General features: G+C 42.5%; 2 long non-coding RNA genes across 2 annotated transcripts in view; one reads left to right on the top strand and one right to left on the bottom strand.

Moving 5' to 3' along the window:
- Positions 1–5,560: 5,560 nt before the first annotated feature.
- LOC140911737 (uncharacterized) overlaps positions 5,561–27,725 on the bottom strand; it is a 51,371-nt gene continuing 29,206 nt past the window's right edge. Inside the window, exons 2-3 of the long non-coding RNA XR_012159115.1 lie at positions 13,327–13,501; positions 5,561–5,876 (exon numbers count right to left, since the gene is read on the bottom strand). This is a non-coding gene — a long non-coding RNA (uncharacterized lncRNA). The remainder of the gene's footprint in view (positions 5,877–13,326; positions 13,502–27,725) is intronic.
- LOC140912104 (uncharacterized) lies at positions 23,767–26,839 on the top strand. The gene is made up of 3 exons (XR_012159226.1): positions 23,767–24,411; positions 25,238–25,302; positions 26,086–26,839. It is a non-coding gene; the product is annotated as an uncharacterized lncRNA (long non-coding RNA).

Genomic DNA, 27,725 nt, shown 5'->3' with positions numbered 1-27,725 from the left:
GTGTGTCTTCCTGAGAGGCAAGGGGTCACTGAAGATGCCTAGGAGGGGGCAGGCTGGTGCTGAAATACATAGCAAGATGTGAAAACAAGATTGTGGTTTAAAAAAGGGAGTGCGAGTTGGGAATCAACCCAGGTTAAGTATCTGAGAGATGCCTAAAGTACTGGAGAGATCTGAGCGATGTGTTTCACAGGGATATAGAAAACAAACAGAAAGGAGAGAGCGAGGGTTTAAAAACATTCTTAATAAGGAAGAAATCTTAAAATTGTGTAGAAATCTATATATTAAGAGTTAAACATTTGCTATGCATTTATTATTAATTTTATTTCCTTAGATTTAAGTAATAGAAAATGTTTGTATAAGCTCCCTAGACTCTCTGACATTTACTTAATCTTCCAATGGTTTAATACACTCAGCAGCATTAAAAAAACAAACATTGAACAGGCACACATTAATTCAACTCAACCCAGCTGATAAGTGAATCAACTACAAAAAATGCTCCTTTTAACCATGAGGCCATCATCTCAAGAAAAATGCCTTCAACCTTTTTCAAAAACCCTATTAAATATATGGTTTATTGACATAAAAGTCAGGCAAATTATTTTAAATTTAAATATTATGTACAACAAAATAGAGAGGCTGCATTGTCTTAATGTGAACTTCATCTTCTTCCCTTGCATATGACTGTATGATTTTGTCTGTCAATTATGTCTTGTCTAGTCCAACTAACCATTTTAATGAAATGAGCAGGTTAAGACTATTGGGTTAATTCTCTTTTATAGCAATAACATGATCTACTGGTTTAACTTGCTCTAAAATTCAGCCACTGAAACATTTATTGCATCAAAAATTTAATTGCTGCATAAGGGCAAAGTTCAAATAGTATCAGTTTATGGATGATAATCTTGTGGTTATAGCACTGGACTGGGATACATTGAACAAGGGTTCAATTCCTTGGTCTGACATAGGGTTCCTGTGTGACCTTGGGCCGTTTCCTCCTTTTGTAAAATGGGAATGATGATAATAATTCCTTTGTCCGTCTTCTCTACTTAGACTTCAAGGCAGGGACTGTTTCTTACTGTATGTTTATACAGTGCCTAGCACAATGAGGTCCTAAGCTCAGCTAGGACTTCTAGGCACCACCATAATACAAATAATAAGAATTTATGAATTAACAGGTTTTTATTGGTTTTATTTATAGCAGATGGATATTTTATACATTTTCTAAAGGCAACAGCCAGGGACTAGAGTAGACCCACATCCGGCCTGCAGGACCTTCCTGCCTGGCCCTTGAGCTCCCAGCCGGGGAGGCTAGCCCCCGGCTCCTCCCCGACTGTCCCCCGTCCCCTGCAGCCTCAGCTCGCTGTGCCACCAGCTCTCTGGGCAGCGGGGCTGCGAGCTCCTGCCGGGCAGTGTGGCGGTGGGGCTGGCTCTGGCCGGGCGGTGCGGCTGTGAGCTCCTGCTTATGAGCAGCATGGTAAGGAGGTGGGGAGCGGGAGGGTTGGATAAGGGGCAGGGGGTCCCAGGGGACAGGGAGCAGGCCACGGTTGGATGGGGTGGAGGTTCTGGGTGGGGGGGGTGGTGGTGGTCAGGGAATGGGGAACAGGGGGGTTGGATAGGTGTTGGAGTCCTGGAGGGGCCTGTCAGGGGGTAGGGGTGCAGATAGGGGTCAGGGCAGTCAGGTGACAGGGAGCAGGGGGGGTTGGACGAGGGGTGGGGTCCCAGGGGGTGGTTAGGGGTGGGGGGTCCCGGGAGGGGGCGGTCAGGGGACAAAGAGCGGCGGGGTGTGTGTGGATGGGTCGGGAGTTCTGAGGGGGGCAGTCGGGGGTGGGAAGTGAGAGGGGGCAGATAGGGGGCAGGGGCCAGGCTGTTTGGGGAGGCACAGCCTTCCCTACCCAGCCCTCCATACAGTTTTGGAACCCCGATGTGGCCCTCAGGCCAAAAAGTTTGCCCACCCCTGGTCTAGAGCCATGCCAGTGAGCTCTGCTTTATTGCCCAAACCTGCAGCATAAGGACATAAGAACCTGCAACATAAGAACGGCCATACTGGGCCAGGCCAAAGGTCCATCTAGCCCAGTATCCTGTCTTCCGACAGTGGCCAATGCAGGTGCCCCGGAGGGAATGGACAGAACAGGTAATCATCAAGTGATCCATTCCCCGTCACTCATTCCCAGCTTCTGGCAAACAGAGGCTAGGGACACCATCCCTGCCCATCCTGGCTAATAGCCATTGATGGACCTACCCTCCATGAAGCTGATGAAGACCTGTACTTTGCTAAGGGTCCTCTCATACTAAGCAATACCTTTCTATGATTGTCTTTTAAAAAATAAAATGTTTGAGTTCAGTTTCCTCATCTCCTTACATTTGTGTATGTAACTGCAACAAATTGAGGTAATCTGCATTATCCCTGTACACAATGGAATCTCTTTGTGAGTTGCATGTGAACTCAGATAAGCCACATTGGTTTGCAAATGCAAACCCTAGTTTTTGGCAGAGATTAAAGAAAGTTTGAGTTTAACAAATTGCCGGTTGCATATGTTGCCTATAATCTAACTGGATCTCTCCCTACAAATCTTTAAGGGTTTATAAAGACCATCAGGCTTAACCTGGGCTGAACAGAAACTGGAAACAGGAAATTCTGGTAGTAGCGCAGGGGGACTTTTTATGGTCTTTGATTCAATCCATGTGTAATATGAAACATGTTTGAAAAGAATCCCATGTAATCCATACTGAGAATCTCTGCACATTTCTTTTTTTAATTTGGTATGTGCATATTTTTCCGGAACAGGTGGTGAGGCTGAATTTGTTTGGTGCATTTGACACACTTGGATCATAATATTACAAGAATTTGAAGGCCATAACAAGCAGGTTTGTGCTTGTGTATCAAGGTCAACTGTTTTGTTTTTATTTTAGGTTTTTATTTTACTGTGCTTGGCAAAATGGAAAATATCTGCCTGCAGTTGAATTCAAAATAAAGAGATTAATGATTTTTGTTACCCCAAATATTTTTCTGTCTGAATGCAGCCACCTGCTCTTCTGCCTGAATGTTAGTCAGGTTAGAAGGAGATCCCATTTAATCTATGAAGAAAAACATTTCTTTAATAATATAAATCATGATGAACTGATGTTCAAGCTGTAAAGAGCAACTCTATGTAAAACTTGTACCACTCATTCCTTCATTTGCGCTTTTATACAGTGACAGGCCTGATGCTCTGCTGGTTTTACATCAGTGTAACTTCACTGAAGTAAATGGACCTACATCAGCATAAACAACAGTGTAATCGGGAATTGGGCTTCATGTCTTTATTTAATAATTTATTTACACCATTTGCTCATTCATCCAAATAAGTTTGGGAGTTTTGTGTCTAAAGCTCCAGGTTTCACAATAACTGAAAGGATCAATATTCCCTGAACTAGAAGAGCTTTGGGGGGCAAAACTCACCACCACCTTAACTGATTTTAATTGGAAACCTTATAGAGAAACTGAAGATTTTGAATTGACATGGAGATTGAGCTATGCTTTTGTCCTTTCATGTGAGGGTTGAGGTACATTGAAATAAGGTCATTCTTCTCTCACCAACACTAACTCTTTTTTAAAACAAAAAAGAAACAACCCCTCCATCCCAGAAATGTGTTTCTTAAAAAAAGTTCTACTTGATCATCAACTTTGCTGATATTTCCAGGCTTCCCTGATTATAACAATTAAGAGAAAGCAGGCTATAATTGCAGCTGACAGTAAGGCTGGGATGGCCCTGATGTCCATCCCTTATAATCTCCAGTTGTGTCATCATTGTTTCTTGGCATAGTTTAGGGTTTGTGGAATGTGCCTGCAGGTGTCTCTGTTGAGCTCATGGCCTCATTGCTTGCAAAAATAAGATACACTTCTCATAAAAAAGAACTTTATATTTCTTGTGTATTGACTTTTTGCTTGTATTTTTACAAGTAATATTAGTTGGGTTGATGTTGAAATTGTATTTGACATATTTCATTGTATTAGTACTTGGCCTGCACGGATGTATCGGTAGGATCTACTATAGGCAGAGAGTAAATACATAAAGACAGTTTCTCCCCTGGTGTTGCTCCGCTGCATTTAGCCCTTGATGTTTGTATGAGCTGTGAAGCAAAAGAGAAGCAATGATTTAATGTAAGAACTTTATCAGTTGGTTGGATTTGAGATAGATCACTGAAGTAACAGAACTGTAGGATTTATTTAGTAATGATCTACCCAGGACTATTCATAGTTAATTGTGTCTATCTCCTAACAAAGGTCTAGTACCAAATGTTGTTTCCAAAGCAATTAGATGGTACAGTATAAATTACTAAATAGAATAGGTTAGTTTAGGGTCAGGCAAAGAAAAACTTTTTAAGGTGATTGTCCAAGGACTACCTAGATCTCACATTTGGTTTTCTGTGAAGAAAATATGGCTGTTGCAAGGCCTGCGGATGGGGTGGGGACACATTAACATATTTAACCCAGTGCATTCCTCCTGACTGGCCATATGAGCTGGACCTAACATGATGGAATGAAAAGGAGGAATACAGAAGGCAAATCATTCATTTCTTCTGCAATTTTACAAAGGAAGGAAACCAGTTCTCATTTTCAGTCGCAAATGGGGCTTTCCAGGTCAAGTCAAGGTATCCAGGATTTTTATGGGCACGTCAGCAAGCAGAAAGTAATGAAAGTTCCTTTGTCTGGCTGTGCTTTAGTCATCCAAGAATGCTTGCCCTCACTTGTATGCATGATGCACATTACACCAGAGCATCATCTCAACAGTTCCAATGTTCTTGTATTGATGGTGCATGCTACACTGGAGAAACCTGTTGCAGGTTCTTGGGGTTTTGCTCTCCCAGCCAAAATGCAAAATAGCTGCTCCTTATATGCAAAGTCCTAAAAGTTCCCCATGGTTCCCCAGTATGGTCCCCTATATGTAGTACCGCCCATGTTTTAACTAGGATTGTATGAAATTCAGCAGTTCCACTTCACCAAAGGAAACACTTTCAAAAGTTTACTTCAAGGCGTGTGGATTTGTAACCATGGTTTCACCTCTAATTTTCAAACCCAGAAACTCAGAGTGAAACTCAGTTGAAGCCACTAGTTTTGCCTAATTTTAATGCAGAACCATAAATAGTCCCAGATGCTCTTGAACCTGGGTCCAGGTTTGATTGAGCCTTTTGAAGAATCTCCTGAAGTTTGAGTTTATAACGTAGCACACCAAGCATGAAGTTTCACTTGCTTTCATGAACTGTAAGGAGAGTTCCACAAAACTTTGGTCTGAACACTGAAATTCTAGTGGCATGCAAACAATTTGATTGTATGTAAAAGTCTGCTAGGTTCAGGCAAAATGTCGGTAACTTCTTCTGATGTTTAACCAGATGGTACATGTAAACATGACAGTAGCTGCAAATCATGTATGAAAACTAGTGGAAGGAGTAGAAAAATAAAGAATTCATTCTGATTTGTATGAAAAATGGATATCGAGTAAAATGACAGCTCACTCCATCTCAGTGCAACATTAATGCATTAGCCTAAGGACTGTTTTCCAAACTGCACTTTAATTGACTTCAGTGGAGTTACACAAGGGATGAATTTGACTCATCATGATTATTTTTTAAAAGATCCTCTTCATTGCTCTGATATGTTTTGTATATGGTGCTTCTGCTCTTGACAATAACTATAGGCTTATCTCAATCCTTCAGGAAGTGAGGCAGAGAAGAATAGAGTATATAATCTCAGTTATAAAATGAAAGAATTGCATTTGGCAAGAGGCACAAAGGTTTTGTCAGAGATTAAATGCTGTCCAGTGATATTGTGACATACACCCACCCAGTCCATATTTCATCTGATGTTTCCTGGTGTTTTTATTCATCCTGCAGTTTTGCTGGAAGACAAAAATGTGAAGGTTTGCAGTGAAGCAGAGGTCTGGGCACTAAAGTAAAGAGATTCAAAGGATAGGAATAGAAAGGCAGTAAAATAGAATCTGGGAGTTAAAGACCACATGATTGAATGAAGGCTGATTCTGTTCCCCACTGACTCAAAATTTGACCTTGGACAAATCATTTAATCTCTGTGCTGTAGTCCCCTAATTGTAAAGTAGGAATGATGATTATTCATCTTTGTAAAACACTTTGAGATCCTTTGAAAGTGCTATATAAGTGCAAAATAATACTTCATTTTATTAACTTGACTCAAAAGAGTCAGTCATACCAGCATTTCCAAATCCACTCCCCATAAGCCATCAGGATAGACTGCTTACAGCTTAGGCTACAGCTGCATGCTCCAAAACAGTGTTAACAGAATACAACTTAAAAAACCACCACCACATAAAGCAAGTTGGCTGCGGATTCTCTTCCTTGCAGGAAGGAGATCATCTTGCTTTATTCTTTGGTAACTGCTCAGGCTTATTTAGGATAAATATTGACAACTATGTCCATTCCTCCCCCTAGTCAATTAGGATGGTTCTTGGTTGCATGATTGGTAAAATGTGGGAATATCTTTACAGCTTGGAGGACTAATCCCAGGAATTTTGTAATTGATATAATAAATATAGACATGTATGTGTATTCATGTTCCTTTACTCACAGTTCTTTACCTTTTCTGTTGGGGTCAAATTTTCCCGTGACTTACATGCAATCCCTTTTTCATGACAGATTGGAGTCCATTGACTGTGTTACCTGTGGCTGAAAATGTAACCTCTTTCCTAGTTTACAGATTGTGTCGTCCTACATCCCTGCCCTGTTCAATGCTTATCACAATGTGGTCCAGCTCCTGGTTTGCTTCACAATATAAATACACAATTGATTAGGACCCCTGTTGTTCTAATCAAGTACAGAATTGCAAATCTAAGCAGTTTCACCATCCTCTGAATTCAGAATCCTCCTGGAAGAGGGACATAAAAATAGATGATATGAAGATTTTTCATCTCTTTGCTGTTTGAACTCTCACAGGGCCAGAGAATCTAAACTAAAGCAAGAGATCCCCTAGGGTTATCCCAGTTTTTACCCTGAAAGACATTTAGAATTGACAGATCACTGCAACTCTGTCATTCATAAGATTTAGATTACAACTCATTTGTGTGTATATGTTTGCTTGCTTTAACCTGTAAATAACTCTCCTATTTCCTTTTCCTAGTTATTAAACCTTTAGATAGTTTATTACAGGATTGGCTACAATCCTTGTCTATGGTGTATGATCTGGGATATCAGCTGATCTGGAGTAAGTGACTGGTCTCTTGGTGTAAGTGACCATTTATCACTAAGTGTTTTCCTGGGTGGCAAGATAGACTGGAGAGCCTAAGGGGACGGTCTGTGACTCCATGGTAAGACTGAGAGAGTGATCCAGGAGTTCACATTTGTTACTGGCTTGGTGAAGTCATATTACAGAACTTACCACCAGTTTCCGGTGTCTGCCCCATTTTTGACAGTCTGCCCTGAGGTAGGCATTCAGTTGTGAGCCACTCCAGACAGCGTGATGCTGCCATATTTTTCTTCTTCTGCAACATGTTGAAACTCTGACCCTACCTCCCTGACCTGACATTTAAACTCATCCATGACCTAAAAAGAAAAGGAGGACTTGTGGCATCTTAGAGACCAATAAATTGATTTGAGCATAAGCTTTCGTAGTTCACGACAGCTTATGCTCAAATCAGTTGGTTAGTCTCTAAGGTGCCACAAGTCCTCCTTTTCTTTTTCCCTGTGTTAAGGTAACTGCAGTACAAAGTGACCTTGTAGCTGCTCTAAATGAGCAGCTGCGGATTCCCTGACCATGGAGGAATCTTTGGTTTGTGCAATGTTTGTGGAACCAGCAACAAGAGGGAGGCGGGGTTTGGGCAGGGGGCAGGAGGAGCGTATTGGGGGCAGGAGTGTAGCATAGGGTAGCCTGGGGCGGTGGCCATTTCTTAGGCCCCTCAGATTGTCTGAATTACGTCAGGGGCTGCTCAAGCCCCAGGTGCACCCAGAATCAGGAGGGTGTATAAGTGGCTTACCTGGGGCTGCTAGATGTGCTGCTTAGAGGCACAGCCTAGAATCTCACCCAGAATGCTGGGACGGGTAAACCAGCATGTTCCTTCCCCTCTGTTCAACACCAGCAACAAACCACTCCCAAGGAGATGGATTAATGGTGACAGAAATCAAAGCCATTGCAATGGCTTTGCAACCTAATCTGCTTGCAAGCACACCTAGCAAACTCCATCCATGTAAACAGACTACTTTTTCAAAGGCATATTAGTTTCTTTCTGCTTTATATTCTTTGCATTTTTTTAAGACAAGTTGGTTTTATTTATTTTTTTCCTAATCAAACACCTAGGGAAATACCATGCAGGGATATGAGCAATGCAATCTAAAGGGCAGCCTGGTACTTGAAATGTATGCCCCAAGGACCTGCAATGTTTAGTGAGTCCTCAGAAAGCAGGGTTATTGGAATGTAGTCTCTGCACTTTTATTAATTGTGTGAGCCCTCAGCTCAGACTGATGGCCTGATTCTCCAGCACCTTGCAACTCAGGTAGTCATTTACACCTACGAAAAGAGACTGAAAAATGCTACCACTTTTAGGCTCTGTTCATCATTGTCCTACGACCTCTTTTTGCCAGTTAAAGGGCTACAAGGGGGTCATAAGCAAGTGAAACTACCACCTCCATAGGAGCCCTGGTTGCAGAGGGTGGGCTGAAGGTGGGGCATGGCAGGCCAGGGCAGACCTGCACTCTGGAGAGTCAGCAATCCTAGCGGCATTGCAACAGGGATGCAAGTTGGGCATGAGGGTTGCCCAAGTCTGTACTGAAAGCCACACCAACCCCCATGTACCTGACTAGGGGAGACCCAAAATACCTCCCCCTGTCCTTATACTGGTGCCTGCATCACTGCAGGGATGAATCTAGCCCTTATTTGGTAGAGTTTTACACCCATTTTCCACAGATGTAAGGGCCTCATCCTGTGAGGTGCTGCAAGCCTCTGAGAGGTGTGAGTGCCCTCCACGATAAAAGGTGCAAAGACAGGGAGAATCAGACCATGAGTCTGCTCAGGCACCTGGAGGCATTTAATTCAGACTGGGCATGTTCAGAGGCTTAACACACAGATTAGCATAGTCATCCCCATGTTAGCAACGTGACAGCTCACCTTACATCTCTTCCTTAATCACTCTGGGAAAAATGTTCAAAAGGGCCTAAGTGACTTACAGCTCTAAGTCCCATTTTCAGATTTTGCCCTGTAGTCATTCCTAGCCCTGGTCTATACACAGCTTTTATAGAACTAGTTTGGTTAGGGGCATGATTTTTATTTTAATGGAAATAGTTTTACAGGAATAACTGCTGTTGTGGATGCAGTTATACTGGTATAAAAGTACTTTGACTGACCTAGCTTAGTCCCTTTCCCTTATAGGAAGAAGCTATGCCAATGTACACACTTTTATACCGGTATAACTGCATCCACGGCTAGGGAGGCGTGTACCTCTTTAACTACACAATATAATGAAAGCAGTACAACTTTTGTGTGTAGACAAGACCTCACACGATACGTTTAAATTTGAAACAATAGACAATCTATAACTGGTCAGCACTTTCTGAACTTCTTTTCCAGGTTACCTAATTAGTCCCTTATAGCTGTGTTTCTACCCTGATAGGCTCAGCTTTAGCCAGGTTCTATCGGATTGTGCAACTTGGGGTGGTGATGGCATCTGCATCAACGCCGTACGTGGTAACTTGGGCAATGTGGGTATGTGCAGTGATTTGCTGACACTAATCCAGATCCTCATAGCTCATTTGTCCCTGGAGGAATTGAAGTCTCACCTACTTTTCCCTTTATTAAGAGGTACCTGGGATCTTGTGTGTTTCACATATATCTCAGTGGTTTCTCTGGTATCTATGACTGTCCATTTCCACAGTACTGTACGTGACCATGTCTTAGCTCTGAAGGGTTAACAGCCCTTGCTGGCTTCTAGCTGTCATCTGTACCGAGTGGCTATCTGCCCAGCTATCTGGCTGGAAAATGGTCTTGTATGTCTCTCAAAGTAAAGTTTTTGTTTTTAGTTGCCTGTCAGAATCTCTGGTATTCTGTGCTTTTGTATACTGTGATTTATGTGGGTAATCATCATTCTGGTGCTTGTTTATTGTTTTGAAATCTACACTGAATTCATGGAGTGCTCTATTAATAGTAAATATTTTCTTGTCAAATTTTAATAAGCTCCATCCTAGGCTTTCCAATGGTCTTCCTGATATTTCACAATCTTACATCTTTTCTTTCTCTTACTCATTTAATCTATGTACATTGATGTAACTTATGTACATCATAATGTACATGATGTAGCTTTCATGTGCTTTGCCTTCATCGAATCTTTGGAATTTTCTAGAGGGGCAGAGTCACTAACATGGAGGTGCTCAAATGGGCCAGCATACCCAGCATGCAAACACTCCTCAAACAGAGATGCCTCTGCTGGTTTGGGCATGTGTGCCAGATGAATGATGGGCATAACCCAAAGGACGCCCAACATTGCGTTTCAAGGATGTGTGCAAGCGAGACCTCAAAGAAATGGACATGGATGTGGATAACTGGGAAGATCACTCTCAAGACCGTAGCCTTTGGAAAGAAGAGCTTAACAAAGGTCTCTGGAGTTAAGAGAGGAAGCTACCCAGCTTAGCAAAGGAGAAAAGAGCTTACAGAAGGCAGAGCCCAAAGGACTGAAAAGTCACCTTTAAATGTCACAGATGCAACAGAGATTGTGTCTCTTTCTCCAGTGGGTCTCTTCAGCCATGTTCACGACTGCCATAAAACCAACTGAGTAAATTCTATACTACTCAGGGGCGCATACCCATGGTCTCTTGAGACTGAAGGATGCCCACTGCTACTACTAATATTGATGTAAGCAGAGTCAGGATGAGCTCCACCCTGACATATGGTGGTGAGGTGTGGCAAGTTGTGGAAAAGAACTTCAGGGGCTGATTTCATTTGCGTAGGCACACCCACCCCGCCTAGAATGAGCCCATAGCTGCCCAGATGGTCACTTTGGCTGCTGTGGGATCCCCAGTGTTTCTGTTATTGGGGCAGGAAGAATAAATTGTTATTACCCCGATTATGGGAATCAAGGACAGTGGAACTGTACTTGGCCTTTTGTATGATGGAGGGACTCACCATCAACTAAGTAGCACTTGCTAGGCAAGGGACATGGGTTCCAAAACTCTGTGAATTGAGAGAGGTTTGAGACAGGTATTAGTATCTGGTGGTGTGGGCCTCTTTGTGAGGGTCTGAAACACCAGTTGCACCTCTGTCTCTCTCCACTGTGGAATGTCAGAGCTAATTTTGGGTCTATTAAGAGTCTCACTACAGGACTGTGCTGAATTCACTTTGGCCTTATGGTGCACCAGCACTAAGGCTCCCACTTCTACAAGCTGAAATCACTGAGCACTGTGTCAAGTAGTGGGGAGCCTGAAGTTCTAGAGTGCAGTGGTGCTATTCGTGGATAGGCTGGTGGAGTGTTCATGAGACAGCGAGTGGAGCCCCTGTGGGGCAGTCAGCTTCAGGTCACGTAAGGTGCACCCTACCTCTTTCCCCCCCGCACACAGGCACATTTTTACCCAGACTGGGGAGTAACACTCTGCAGATGAACTTTTGAACTCAGGGGCTGGACTTTTTGGACTTTGGGTGATTTTTGGATTGCTGGGCTCGAGACGTTTGGGTTGTGGGACTCAAGAACCCAAGGGAAAGGACATGGCCCAATTTGCTGGGGTGGGTCTTTGCTCATGGTTTGGTTAATGAATACTAGTTGTGGTGTTTTCCCAATTTAATGCTGATGTCGTTTACTTCATGTTATTAAAGAGTCTCTGCTACACCGAGACTCTGTGCTTGCGAGAGGGGAAGTATTGCCTCTTTGAGGTGCCCAGGGGGTGTGTAGGATTTTTCCACGTCACTGGGTGGGGGCTCAAGCCAGTTTTGCATTTGCTTTGATGAGAGGGAACCCCTGTGTACTGAACCCGGCCCTTGCTGCTATCAACTTGGCCTGGCAGAAGGGTTACATTGATGTAATTTAAGACAATCAAATACAATTGCCAGCATCTCATTTTCAATCTAGGTGTAGTTTATTTATGTTTTGTAAAGAGATTTTGATGTGAATGTAATTGGCTCTTACGTATGCAAAAGGAATGCACCTAGTTTATGGAAGGGTCAAGTTTATGCACCTAGTTTATGGGCAGACGGAAAATCAGGTGTCAGGAGGCAGGCAGGGTCAGGTTACCAGGAGATCAGGGTTGGGTTCCAAGTTACAGATGGCAATCGAATAGCAAAGTCAAGGACAAACCAGGGTCAGAATCTGTCTAGGGTCTATCACAAACAGGGTCTGGAGCGCAGATGGGCAGGCAACCTGTGTTGTTGCTTAGGCAACTCCCCCTCTTCCTGGTTTAAGTACTGATACTGGTCAATCAATGGCTGTGATGAGCTGTCATTCAGGTCTTGCTGGGCAGTACTTCCTGCCACATCCAGCCTCACAGGGTCATCCTGTCTAGGCTTCCTGTGGCGATGTGCAGGAGTCAGCAGCTGACAACTCCGCAGGTTCTGGGCGTGTAGGTTTTAACACACATACTGCTAGCCTGTGTATTGCAATGGTGCCTGTCAAAGTTATTGCAGACTAGCATGGGAAAGTGTCCTACCATGGGGAAGAAATAAGACTGCTATCCCTACCTAGAAATCTTTAGGAAAGGATTGCAGAGTACCTCCATGAAAGTTTCTTTGAAATCTCTCAGGAGGATTCAAGGGACATCCCTGTGTACATAAACACACTGCTCCACATGGCCCTCTTGCCTAACTCTACAGGGAATGAGAAACAGATAACTCTGCTTCTGTCACAGGGTGCTGAGTAAGGACGGCTTAATCAGCCCCCCTGCCACTCCAGTCCCAATCAAGAGGGATGGACTGGGGCTGGTTGAAGAGCCCTCTGCCTGCCTGGCAAGAAGAAACAGCTGCCAGCCTAATTAGCCAGGGGCTATAAAGGCTGGCAGGAAGGAAGCCAGAGGAGGAGGAGGGGGAAGAAAAAGGCCCTGCCCTGCCCTGCCCTCTAGTCTGCTGCTGGCAAAGTTTGGCTGTGAAAAACCTGTACATAGATAGTAATGTGGTGGTGGGAAATATCTGTAAATAAAGAGCTCTGGTGTTTGCATCAACTTGAGGTGTCCCTGACTGGTTTGCGAGGGAAGCAGGGGCAGAAACCAGAGGGGCCCAGCTTATGCCTCGCTACAGCTTCTCTTTGTAGTACCACCACCTCATCTAGAACAAGTAAATTAATGAAAAGGTGATAGCTGTGTCCTGCTTAGTCAGGGGTGCCATCACTGTAACAGGAAATAAATGTACACACTTACCCAAGATTCCTTCTTCTGCATCAGGTTCACCCAAGCTCAATGGCTGGGACCCATTGGACTGCAGTGGAGTCTCCAACAGGTCTTGGCTGGATCTCCTGGTCGCATGTCCCCCATCCTCTTCCTCCTCATTGTTCATGCTGGAAGCCGGCATGGTCATGGTCATGGTCATGGTCATCTGGGCAGTTGCACACAACAATGGACAGAAGAAAGAGGTGTGCTCATCAAGACGGATAATCAGGAAAACTCATTTAAAAAATGTGTGGGGTTCTAAAGGGGGAATGTGATTTCTGATCTCCGCGATGCCTAGACAATGGAGTTCATAGTTGTGACCAGAGCGGTCAGTGTCAGACATTGTGCGACAGCTGCTGGAGGACGTTAGAGTCAACAAAGGTAATGCAATGTCTATATTTGTGCTGCGTGGACCTCAGTATATTCAGCATGGTTCAACACCGCTCCGGAAGCCAGTGTTACTATGTTGGTGTAATGGAGAGTAATCGGTGGCTGAAAAATTTAAATGTAAACACATACACAACAAGGTCAACGCAAGGGAACTTACACTGACCAAACTTTGTAGTGTAGAACGATACTTTGCACATTTATTGAATTTCATCTTGTTAATTTCAGACCGATTTTATCAAGATAAATTCAAATACCGTTCTCCAAAGTACTAGCAGTGCCTCCTAGCTTGTGTCATCTGCAAATTTTATCCAAGTCCACTCCTTTATCTAAGTCATTAAAGAAAGTATTGAATAGTACTGAACCTAGGACAGACCCCCATGGGACCTCACTAGATCCATCCTCGCAGTTTGACAGCAACCATTGATAACTACTCTTTGAGTATGGTCTTTCAACCACTTTTGCATCCACCTTATAGTAATTTCATGTGTTGTGTGGTGTGTCAAAAGTCTTACTAAAATCAAGATATGTCTACAGCTTCCCTCCTATTGACTAAGCCAGTAGCTCCATCAAAGAAGGAAATGAGGTTGGTTTGGCATGATTTGTTCTTGACAAATCTATGTTGACTATTACTTATAATCCTGTTATCCTCTACGTGCTTACAAACTAATTGTTTAATAATTTACTTCGATATCGTTCCAGATATCAAAGTTATAAACGATAATATGAAGATGACTGATAATTTTTACTTCAATGCAAGTTTTGCTTAAATAACAACTGCTGGATTGTGCAAAAAGTTAGGAAAAGTGTAGCCACTTAAATGACTAACATTAAGAAAAAATTAGGGTTAAGAGGGACTTTTCATGTTGTCCCTAAGCTCATGAGAGCTGTGAGTAAGTGTGGCACTATTTATATAGTTACCCCTTTGTCCACCACAGCCCAGATTTGTGAATCTTCTGAGCCTGCTGCAAAGCTTATCCTTTTACCCTCTCTATTAAGGTTGTTTAGGAGGGTTTGGATTGAGGTGGATGTATTTATGCACAGTCTCTGTTTATGTTGTCATTTGCAATGTATGGGATAGGTACCCTGAGCACGGGATGGGCTGCTAGAGATGTATGTTAAAAAGGTAAAGAAATTAATAGTAAAATAAAAATAAATATTTCCATTGTCTCACTTTCCTGGGGAAAAAAGGGGATGAGCCATACATCTCCTAACTGCATAATGAGGAAGGGATTACTGGCATGATTATGAGCCATGATTTGAGGTCATGTGTGCCTTCCCCGTAGCCCCTTTTTAAAAATATTTTTCAAACTCTATATCACATTGTTCTCAGATGACAAATGTCTCATGTTTTAAAAGGAAATCAATAATCCAGCATTAATCAGTGGTAATATACCTAATGAGCAAGTGTCAAATGAAGGTTGGCAGTGGCCACCTCAGGGGACAGATCATTAACTAACTCTAATCTTTTGGGGGACTTTAATGGGCGGCTGGCCTCAAGGGCAGCCCTTCTTGTCTCCTTTTCTATTTCAGAATGGTTTTGAGGCTGTCTTGTTTCTCTAATGTCTTCCTTTTATGCTAGGCTCTTCTGCTTTTCTTCTGGGAGAGTATAGGCCACATCCTTCGGTGTATTTTGCTTCTTAAGCCAGCCTAGGAAGTAACAGCCCACTGGGATGGAGATTCTCTGGTAGTGTAGAGTCAACATAATGGCTCTTATGCCACTTGGTCTATATGCTTCTGGCACAGTAGGGGAAAGTGGCATGGCTGGAGGAAAAGGGACATGCACAGGATGCCCCTGGGTTACACTGATCATCAGCTCCCACTGGCTGTTGCAACTCTCAGGCTGCCCTAACACAGGGGACCAGCCTGCACAATCAAAGGGAAAGGTGAGATGAAGCCATTTTTGTGACCCCCACAACCCCTGACTTGTGCTCTGCTTACCTTAGACTCATCCCAGGATCTGAGTCAATAAATTGACATTGTTGCTGGTTGTATTTGGACAGCATTTGCCTTGCTTATCCACCAGTGTTCAGTTTCCTCATGTCTCAATTTCATTTCCAAGTAATCAATCATACCTGAGTCAGTAGGCAAGACATGGGGTGCCCTTTTGCAGCTCTCATTCCCTTTGCCTTCACTTATAGGGTGACCAGACAGCAAGTGTGAAAAATTGGGACAGGGTGTGAGGGGTAATAGGCACCTATATAAGACAAAGTCCCAAGTATCGGGACTGTCTCTATAAATCTGGACATCTGGTCATCCTACTCACTGAGGTTCTGCCAGTTAGTTAAAATGTATGTTTTGGTCTGCATAGTGAGGGGAAGAGGGTCACAGAAGTATTAACTTTTCATTAGAGTGTGTGAATGTAATATCCTCTTGCATATTTTGCCAATATTGTTATTACAAGAAACATCTACTATAGGAGTTCTCTCTTTGGTTGAGTATTCTAAATCTTATTGCATTATGTTGATCTCTCCCTCTAGGTATAATGCTCCAGTTGAACTGGGATTATTTTTTTTTTATTTGAGTAATGTTTTAGCAAAGGAGGTCTGTATAGTGCATAGTTTATGCTCTGTACATTAGCTTCTTGATACAGATATTTTGGCAAAAACTGTTACAATGCATCTCAAACCAAGACAAACATTTTAATAATCCATCCCACATAAAATATAATTTTTATTAGTGATAAGGGAACCTCAAATATTTCAGTGTACAGACAGCATCCAAAAGTCATTGAGATACTTCAAAATATCCCAGAGTCTTATGTTTTTAAAATCAGGCTCAAATTCTCATGAGAACAGGATATCTAGCAAAATTTCCAGTTGCTCATACTTCCTGCTGTGCAAGTAATACTTTGAGAACAGACTCTTTCTGGAGGCATTTCAGCTTTTACTATTATTCATGTCCTCGCTGGTACTAGCCTTGTGAAAAAGTCCTGTAGAACTTAATAGAAAGTGAGAACCTTTCTATATCACTGCTACAGAATGCCAGGTTCATTTAAAATTTAATAGAAAGGATATAATCTCTACTAAATTCCACAGGTTTTTAAAGCAATTATTATCAAACCTATTTAAGGTTTTGACAGACCCATATCTAAGTGAGCAGGTAGTGGAGACCTTTCCTTTCCCCTTGTGTGAGAACCTCACAGTTGCAGTCCTTGTGTTTGGTGACACACTGCAGTAACAGTTCGAGTACTTCATCTATAATTACATTTTATCTATGTTTATACTGTATCACCTCACTTTATCTATAATTGTGTTATTCTGGCAAGTGTTATGGTGCTAATAGGACCCAGAAATATAGTCATTAACCATGAAGCCAAAGAGACCCATTAAAAGAAAAGGAGAAATGAAGAGAGGAAAGGAAAAAGAAAAAGTTGTTAATCTCCAGATCCTGCCACTGTCTAATAGCTATCAGAACACGAGTGAGTGGAAGATCACTGCCAAAGGCAGCTGCACTTTACATAGTTCTGCTGTGATTTGTTGGTGTTAAGTGTTTCGATTCAGAGTTTAGGGGAGGAGGATTGGTTTCTAATTGTTGTGATGGGGATTTCACTGCAGCTGTTATGCTTTGTTTATGTTGCATGAGTTCCATTGCTTTCCTTCTGGAGAGAGATTTCTGAAGTGACACAAAGTAAAATGTCTGCATGAAATTTGAAACATTAACTTAGGGAAAAGGCTGGCATGTTGACTCTTAGTTGGTAACACATCTTTTCTGGAGTATAAGAAAACCTGGCTTCCTTTTAATAAAAGAAAGCTAAATCCTTTTCACTAAATGCTTCTTTTTTGCTATATCTTTTGAGATCTCCTTTGGTGAGGAAATCAGACTTTATGTTCTCTTTGTAAATAAATGAGATTGTATCAAAGGTACCAGACTCCATCATCAATTTTTCCTCCCAGTCGGCACAACCTACAAGACCCCAGATTTTGGCTAGCTGATTGGGTCAAAAGGGGTAACAATACAAAGATAAATAATAATCCTGGGGTCCTGGCAAACCATCTGTTCTCTTTTAAAGGTTGAGTAGCGGAATTGCCAAGTCACATCATGGCTGCTGCATTTACCTCTGCTCTCATTGCCCTACTAGGATCTAACTAATCATTGTTCTGTCATGTGCTCTGGGAAGCTTGGAGTACAAAAGGCCCTATGTAAAATCAAGTTTTAATTTTAGATATATAGCACAGCTGCCAGAGTGAGGCAACAAGATAAAACTACTAATCTGAACCAGGGTTTGTGGCGCACCTCAGGATATAAATTCTGTACAGCATTATAACTCATTGCAAGTGATTTAAAGTTCTGCACCTCACTTTAAAGTCAGCGCAGCTTTCTGATGAAGCATGGCTAAGTTTACCTTTTAAATAAATGTAATTGCTTTCACATGGTCACAGTAAAACCATTCAATATGGCCTAAAGAGTAAGAAGGAGCAAGGAATTTTAACCTGACTGGAGACAGTTTTAGAACGGTTACGATTTCACTTGAGATTGTCTTGGGGCAGTAGGGTCCCAGAGAGCAGTGTATGTGGACAGATCTTTGTCACTGGTGCCCCAAGATTCCTGAAGCTGGAGTCTGATTTCTGCACAGATACTCTGAGCTGATGGCCATGACATGCCCCTCAAAAGGCTGCAAACCTCTTGCCATATGGGGGAAACTCTTTTTAAACAGTTTTCCTCTTGTGGGGTTTCCCATAGAAGAAGAGCATCTGGCCCATTACAGTTACATTACTTCCTTATCATCTGATCAAGTAATAACTTTTGGGGTGATTTTAACTGTTGCCATTTAAGATATTCCCTATTCCCCATTCAACCTTTCAGTTACTGAAATTGCTTGAGCTTTTCAGAAATTTTTACAGCAAAAGCTGCATGTTCTCAATCATGTAGAAGCAGCTAGCCAGACTAAGTGAATTGCCACAAATGCCCTGGAGTATAGCTCTGTGTCAGCTGTGTGTCTGAAGACATTTCCCTTTTTCTTCTTCTCTATACCTCCACTGCCATTCCTGAGACTATTTTGGGGGGATTAGAAGGGGAGCTGATTTTATAATTTACAGATGAGTCCATGAAAAAGATATAACAGAGCTGGTATTTCATCTTCAGCTGCTCAAGAAATAAATCAAGTCCCAGAGGCTTCTTTATCGGTGAGATGTCATGCATGCTGTAACTGACACAGAACAAATTGCTTTACCACTAAGCCAGATAAACTGTGGGCAGTGATGTGAACCTGATATGCCCTTCCACCGTTCATGCTTGAACTCTCTTGTGACTCTTTTGTATATAGAGATTCATCTGGTTGCAGAAGAAAAGAGCGCAAAGTGTCTCATGACATTTATACGGTTAGGTTCTTTTCTGTGTTAGAGTTGTATTTAAAGATTTGGAAAAAACAACAGACTGATGAGAATGAAATGCATCAGTTCACACGATTTCTTCACTGATCTTTGTGATCTTCTGAAATAATAGAGGTAATAATAATAAATAATTTCTTACATTTATAGAGAAGGGTCCCAAAGTACGTTGCAAAATATGGCTGTGATCCTGCAGTGCAATCCACTAGTATTCATCACTGTGTCTACACTTGAATGAAAGCCCAGGGTTAGTGGGACTTAAAAGCTCAGGGTCCACAGATTCAAGCCCAGAGCTTGAGTGACCACACTTGGTGACCTGAGGACCCCAAATCTTGGCACCAGCTTCCACGTTGCAGTACACAGACCCAGGTCAAACCACCATATCCTAGGCTTCCTAGTGCCCTAGCCCTTGGTTTGTGGTGCATTGTGGGAAAACTTGACTGTCCACCCTGGACATTAAAGGAAGTTGTTGCAGCCTGCCAACAATCTTTTGGATCTGCCTGCTCCCAGCAACCAGAGCCAGCAACATGGACGTGTTGCCATTTGAAGAGCTTCTCTTGCTTGGGCTTTCACTCTTGTTTCAGGAAATGGGCGGAGCCTCTGGGAGCTGCTGCTGGACATTCTGGCAGCATTTTCTGACCTACCAAAGGCACCTGTTAGAGGAGGAGGATGATACAGACATGCAAGACATGAACTAACTGGCTGCTGCTCATGATTCTTGGTATAACTGCTGATGCCCCGTATGTACTCTGATGCTTCTGGAGCAGGGCCTCAAGCACTGCCAGATAGGATCACATCATGCGGGCCCGGGGTCACGAGCAGTGGGTCCAGAACTTTCTCATGAAGAAAGCTACATGTTTTGGAGCTTTCTGAGCAGCTTGCCCCAACCGTCCAGTGTCACGACACATGCATGAGGGCAGCCACACTAGTCCAGAAGAGAGTTGGCATAACTGTCTGTAAGCTGGCTACCCCAAACTGTTACAGGTCTGTTGCTAACCAGTTTGGCATTGGGAAGTCAACTGCGGGTAAGGCGGTGGCAATCAAGCATGTGATTTACCCTAAAGTGATGGGCATATACAATATCCCTGAAGTAATTGCTGTTTTTGAAAGAATGAGGTTTCCACACTGCACTGGGGCCATTGATGGGACTCATGTGTCCATAGTTTACCCTCCTCAAGAAGTACGTGAATATATAAACTGCAAAGGGTACTATTCCATTGTTAGGCAGAATCTTTTGTGGACCACAGAGGCCAGCTTATGGGCTTAACGTGGTCTGCACTGCAAAAGTTCATGATGTCAAACTTTTTCACCGATTAGGAGTCTACATTCATGGCCAGTCTGGGACACCATTCCCTTCTAATGACATTCTCATAAATAGACCTACTGTCCTTACTGTTATTCTAGGGGACCCTATATCCCTTTTTGCCTTGGCTTATGAAATCATATCTTGCTCTCAGAGGCCTTGGCAAAAGAAGGTTTAATTACCCTCTTAGCAGGCTTACAACGGTGGTTGAATGTGCATTGTGCAGATTGAAATACCGTGGGTGCTGTCTACAGGCACATTTGGATTCCTGTGTCATCAGTGCTCTCTGCATTATTATGGCTTGCTATGCTCTTCACAATCTTTATGAAGTCAAAGGTGAGCCATTTCCCCCTGAATAGACCTATGACAGGAATGTTTCCAGCATATGGAACCAATACACTTACTACAGTGGGAGCAGGATGCACCTGGGCAACACCAATCAGGGATGCTCTGTTCTCCCCCGTTTTGGACTTGCACAAGCCAATGCAAGACAAAGAATAGTATTATAGTGTGTGTACAACATTTACAATATATGAGGTACAGTCACATCATGCAGTCTAATGTGGGAGGGTGGCAGTTGATTGCCATGCATTGTACTTATAGGTGACATAACTCTTATGAAACGGGGAAGGGAGTGTGTGGCAGGAACTGTGGATTTACAATATGGATTGATGTTGATAAAAGTATTGAGAAATTGTGTTTGGATACAACTGTGATGGTTTGGACCCCCTGGAAGTCATCTGCTGGGATACCTCTGAGTCTACCCGTTCTGCCAGCATGGGCCCCTTTTAACCTGGGCCAGGCTCACTGAGCCAGGCTCTTAAAACCTCCTCTAACACACACACACAGGCAGGGCCACCCCCAGCTGCAGATCAGATCTGGGAAGACTCAGTTTAAGGGACTTGCTCCAGCACTCAGATGTCCACCTCGATTGGAGTACAGTCCCAAAGATTTATTATATTCGCCTCTCCCCTTGATGTGGAAGAGGGTATGCACAATTTCTCACCCTTCCCTCAGTTAGAAATCATATAAATTGTGTTATATTATAAACCAGAAATAAATGTATTAACTATAACAGGTGTATTTTAAGTAGTTAAGGAGGTAACAGACAGAACAAAGCGGATTACTAAGAAAATAAAACAGAGTAACTAAGCTTAATACACGAAAGAAACTGGTTACATGTGAATTCTCATCCTAAATGTGGTTCTAATAATCTTCTTCACAGGCCAGATGCCCTTCCAGTCTGGCCCAGTTTTTCCCCCCACCCTTTCAGTTACTGTCATTTTGTTTTCAAGTATCCCTTTGGGGTGGGGAGCAGAGGTGAAGCAAGCTGAAGACAATCATTGTTTTCCTTCCCTGTCTTATATAGAATTTCCATAAGGAGGGAATCCTTTGTTTGATTCCCCACGCCTACATGGAAAAGTACATCAGACCAAGCAGTTGGTTAGTATCAGGTGACCAGATCATCCGACCCCATTGTCCATGAGTCAGTAGCATTATGGAATGTCCACAGGAAGGCCAAATCTTTTCACAGTCCATTGTCCTTGCTAATGGGCCATTAGCCATGTCTGACTTTTCCATTGTAGACCTTGAAGTGTCAGGAGTGGGCGTGACCCAAAGCAGCAAATATGAAATGCAGATACACAGGTCAATATTACTAACTTCAGATACAAAAATGATACATGCATACAAATTGGATAATCACATTCAGTAAATCATAACCTTTCCAATGGTACCTTACATGAGCCATCTTGCATAAAATATAGCTCAGTTATGGCATATTCTTATCATAAGCATATTTTCATAAAGCACATGGGATGCCACATCACAACAACTTCCCAGTTGTACCTTGTCATGTGTTTATCTTTATTATTTGAAATACACATTAGATGATGTGATGGTAATAAACATTCTTAATAAAATAAGCCTTTATTTGTGACTGTGGATGAATTATCCCCCCAAAAGAGAAAAAAGGTATAAGAAAAAATAATATTAGACCATTGACAGGCAGGCCAGCTACCATCAGCACACTAAAACACCAGAAATAAACAAACAAACATCAAAACTATCAATAAAACAAAGAGCATAAACCAAACATTGAACAGTGCAAACAGTGAAAGCAGTGCCAACAAGAAAATCCCCTAACGTTGTGTGTCTCATGTTCTCCTCTCCCTTCCTCACCCGTTTAGCATGCACTTGGGGCTGTTGCATGTGGGTGGGGGTCTGCAATGGCGTGGAGGACTGCCTGGGGTAGATTTGCCCTGTCCAGATGCTAAGTCCTGATTGCAAGGGCCACGCAACTATGGAATTGCACAAAGTGTTCCAGGTGTGCAGCATATAATTTTAGCCTTGGGTGGTGGGGCTCGGGCTTCAGCCCCAGCCCCCAGTAAGTCTAACACCAGCCCTTTAAAATGGGGTCGTGAGCCACTTTGGGGTTTCAACCCACAGTTTGAGAACCACTTATCTATGGTATTTCTAACAAGTTTACCATCGGTATCTAAACACCAACAGTACCGTAAGATGTAGTACTTTGGACTATTGCTGTATTCTATTGTATTTTGTTTCTGAAGGAAGGGCCTGGTGTATGAGCGTGAACATCAGCTGTCAGTTATGGCAGGAGCAATTGCAAGCTTGCAGTTTTCTCTTTTATTGCTTGTGGCTTGTTTTTAACAAAGTAGTTTGACATTAACATAAATCTGTCAGTGATGTTATTCTACAAGTCAGTCAAATATTTACTTGTGTTCATTTTAATCAGTGTTGGCTCTGCAATCTCATTAACGTTGGATTAACGATCAAACTAATGCTAACCGTTTAATGATCAATTGATAGAACAGTATGTATTTTATTTTAGTAACTGTTGGCCCTTTGTTCAACTTTGTATTCTGTGTAAAACTCAAAATAAATGGCATTAGGACTTGTTAAAAAACACACAGAGTTCTTTAAAGTACTTAAATATGTTGCCTGTCAAATGTAGACCTTTAATTAAAGTGCAGTGCACTGGAAATGATTAATGTTTTCTGTGGCCTTGCTCAATATACATTTCTGGGGCTATTTCAGGAGATTATGTAGCTGTGAAGGACAATAAAATTAATCTATTTCCTTAGTCTTTTAATCCTCACATATTGAAATTTTATTCAAGAGTGGGTAAGAGATTGCTGAGTGGTGGAATTTCACTGTTATTGAATGCATACTTTTGAGGTTGTGAAGAGTGGTACCATAGGTGAAAGTGATGACTGCGTACAGAGAGCAAAACTCAGTGCGAGATAAGTGCCTGTCACAGACTGGCTGGCCCTTGTGCGGAAGCTGGGCTCAGCCTGGCCTGTGACCTAGCAACCCAGTGATAATTGGTGATCCCAGTTGACGATGTCAGGGAGGTTTAATTATAATAACTGACCTCACCAGTGAGGAAGGAATCAGGAAGGACTATATAAACAGGACTGAGCACCTACAGAGTCATTGAAGGTCAAGTATGAGTGGGGTGCAAGTGGAAATAGCTGGAACCAGTTAGAGAGCTGGTTGAGCTGGGCCTGTGCTCTTGAGAGAAGCAGTCTGGTACACCTTTAAGGAATGGATGAAAATCTAGAGAGAAACTGCAGTCCTAGAAAACTGGCTCTGGGAACCCTGTGACTTTAAGTGGGAGAGAGCGGAGAGGGCAGTCAGAGGTCTGTGGTTTATGTTTGGCTGAGGACAATTGAAGACAGATCTCAGGGAGGAGGAATGGTTTGCCTGGTGGGAGGCTGGGAAAAGAAAGACAAGGATTGAAATGACAGAGACCCAGACCTCAGAAAGGAAGAACTATGACCCAGTGAGAGATGAGAAAGAGAGATTGTGTTTGTTATTATATGGCAGTAAGCCAGCCCTTGAGAAGGTGTGCACTATAGGACTCCAGTCTTGGTCAAGTATTGAAGAACCCCAACTCTGGGAAGGGAAACAGAGATCAGATGCTGCTGAGCTGCCAGAGACCAGTGGGAGGCATAGGAGCAGGTGTATGTATTTACAGTGCCTAACTCTCTTCAGTGCTTTGGAAAATTCCACCCCATTTCGTCTATATAAAAAGTAAGTTCTTTATAGGGCTTTTGTCTTCACTGGAAAATTGGGCCATATTAAAACACATTTGTGAGCAGTTGTGCTAGCTAGCATGTCGTTAAACCTGACTTTAGCAGTCAGGGTAGACAGGGCCAGGTAGTGGTTAACATCCTGTCAGCTGGTTGTGGCTAACCCATGTTTCTAATAGGGTTTACTCATGACCAGCTCTCCTTGTCTGTGCTGACCACAGAATCATGTCTAACATAATGTTAGGAAACATGATTCCTCAAGGTTGCTGTGACACTGTACCCCATATTCTTCATAGTGATATTAGTATGATAAGATTATATCATAATTATGATGTATTTTATGCACAATAAGTCATGTGAGTATCATTGGAAAGGTTATGATTGGCTGAATATGATTATCCTGTTTGTATGCATGTATCATTTTTTTGTATCTGAAGTTATGAATATTGACAATGTATCTATTTCATGCATAGCTATTCCTGGGCAACGTCCACTAGGCAAAATGCTGTCAGTCTAGTTGTCTGGCTGGGAAGGGCCCATTCAGGTTAATGAGCCATTAGGAAGAAACAATAGGCTTTAGGAGAAGCTTAGCTCCCACCTGGTGAGCCTTCCTGTGAACACTCTAAACAGCCCATGGGGGATGGTTCCTGTAACTCTACAGGGACATGTGACCAGGTCACCTTGTTCTGGACTCCATCTTGGGATGTCAGTTTTTTTCCACTTGCTGGCATGGGAACCAAGCTTTGAAACAAAGGGTTCCTTTCATATGCAAGAGCTATATAAGGCAGGGGAGTGACATCATCTTGGTTCTTTACTCCCCACACAAGAAGACTCCTGGAAACACCTGAGGAACAAAGACTGAACTGGGGGAAGTGCTGGATTCAAGCTAAAGGTATTCATATCCAATCTTTTTAGTATATTAAGCTTAGTTTGTGTTTTTTTATTGGTTTTTTTTTTTTTTTTGCTAGGTAATCTGCTTTGATGTTTGCTATCCCTTATAATCATTTACAATAATCTTTTGTAGTCGATAATGCAAAAACAAAATGTATTTAAACCAGTGCGTGGAAATCATAACTTGGGCAGAAAATGGTTGCATATTCCTCTCCATATGGGGGGGGGGGCAATTTTATGAGCTTACGCTGTACAGTTCCCTGTGCAGCGCATGATGGTATAATATTCAGTTTATACTCCAGAGGGGGGTGTGTACCTGAGGAGCTAGGAGGTGCCCTAGCTGAAGCCTTCCCATGCAGGGGCTGGTCAAAGAGCCTGCCTGCATATAACTGCAGCTGGGTGTGTCCCTGCCTGTATGTATGCTGGTGAAAGTGCAGGCTGAAGCCTGGAGGGCTTGGCAGCTTGTCACAGCAGTACAGTGTACAAGAGAGCCCAGGCTGGTGGGTCAGGGGGGCTCAGTGGTACCCCAGTTCCAGGTGGCACCCTGGGGGGAACCCGTCAGTTGCATTATAACACAACCTAAATGTCTGGTGAAGACAATCCGTTACATGTTTACATATCTTTCTAAGTTAGAGATGTCGAAGCAGAGACTTCAGAGGCCTAGACATGGACATCATCCCAGCAAGCTCAAGCTCTTGAGCCAGCAACCCAGTAGATGCTTGTCTTTTTGACATCGGATTAGCAAGCTATGATGTTAAACTGGGAATTTTCTTTTTCACTATAGGGGTCTTATGTTGTGGTCACAGCTGACATGGCATGACATGAAGTGGAAAACACAAGAATGAATGATGTCTCGGCAGATGAAATACAAACAGTAACATATGCGCTCTCTCACCTCTGAATGTACAGACTTCCTTCCTTGCCTGTTGGATTCTGAACTCCAGAACTATTTTAGGAATTTATTTAATGAACCTGATGACCTGCTCCAGTTACAAGACATTATACAATTTTCTTTAGAGGATTTTTATTTACAATTAATAAACATTCAACTCTTTGAACTTAATGGAATCTCCAGGAATTGCAGGGTTGGGAGGCTTAGTGCACTTCATCTGACCTGTTGCCAAGCCCCTCCCTACCCCTCTCCCACTTCTCAGGACACTGCAGAGGAAACTATGTGAACCTTGGAGTTTTCTTCTCCCCGTTCCATGAGAGAGGCAATCTGGCCCTTGGTCAGGGATCTAGAGGGGAGACTTTAGGACACACTGGTCATCACCCAAACAAAAGAATTATAAAGATCTTTGGAAGGATCAGACAGAAATCAAAATGTCACATCATTAGTCTATAGCCTCACTGATCTTAACCACCACAAACAGCTCCAAATTATGTAAGCTTATTGTATATTTATGATTGGAGCAAGACTGTTCCTGTCACACACTAGTGAATGGACTTTATATGGAGAAATTAGAGTAGTAAATAATTATCCTTTCATTCTGTTTGTAGATCAAAAGCTTTCATTCTGTCAGCACTGAAATATTTTGAGAAGGACTTAAAAGTGACCTGTAAAGTACTTTTTTTAAAATTGGGTTTGTCCTTTTTTTTTTTTTTTAATTCCTTGTGATATAAAGAAGGCCTGAAAGGTGTGTTAATTTTCATTTGTATTTTCTTCCTCCTTTAAAAAGCTTCTTCTTCTTGTTGTGTTAGAAATATCAGGAATTTCAAGTCTGGTCTGCTCTTGTTGGGGTGGGGGGTACAAACATTTATTGTAAGCTCTTACACCTTAATTGACAGGGAGGTGTGTTAACAAAGATATCCTTTCAACCAAGTGTTCACTAGAGGGAAAAGCCGAAGGATTTTAAACAGTCTGATTCAAAATCCCTTTCCCTCTGAGTTGCTGAGCTTGCAATCTTAATTTTGTAAGTGTATAACTTCACTAGTTTTCCACTTGTCATAAAATCTTCCAGAGTAGACAAGACCTAGAATGAAGCAGAAAAAACTCCCCCCTACACGCACACTCTTTTAGGCTTTTTTTTTCCTTTAAGGAAGCATAAAAAGTGAAAATCCCACTATTCTTCCTTTTTCCATGTCATTTTAAGGAAATGAGGAACAAAGAAAATAGTTTTTTAAACCTTGGAAAGTCAGTATTTCCAGCTTGGCCATCAATCCTATAATTAAGAGAGGACTTGTGCCGCAAAGCAGCATATAGACATTCCAATAACAAAAAATCTCTGGGCCTGATCCTCAGCCCTTTGTCTGGGTGCTTCACATTGCAGAGGCAGTGCAAAGTAGTCAGAACCCTTTCCTAAAGGGGCAGCCAAGAGTTCCCAATACAGGTTAATGCTTGGGTGGCATAGAGCCAACAAAAGGGTTGTCAGAGTTGGGGCCACTTAGCTTTCAGTGTCTAATCCGCAGCTGGTATAGCACCAA

This window comes from Lepidochelys kempii, chromosome 5 (assembly GCF_965140265.1).
Source record: "Lepidochelys kempii isolate rLepKem1 chromosome 5, rLepKem1.hap2, whole genome shotgun sequence".
NCBI classification, from domain to species: domain Eukaryota; kingdom Metazoa; phylum Chordata; order Testudines; family Cheloniidae; genus Lepidochelys; species Lepidochelys kempii.
The sequence above is the reverse complement of the archived record's forward strand: the minus strand, read 5'-3'. Positions and strand labels throughout refer to the sequence as shown.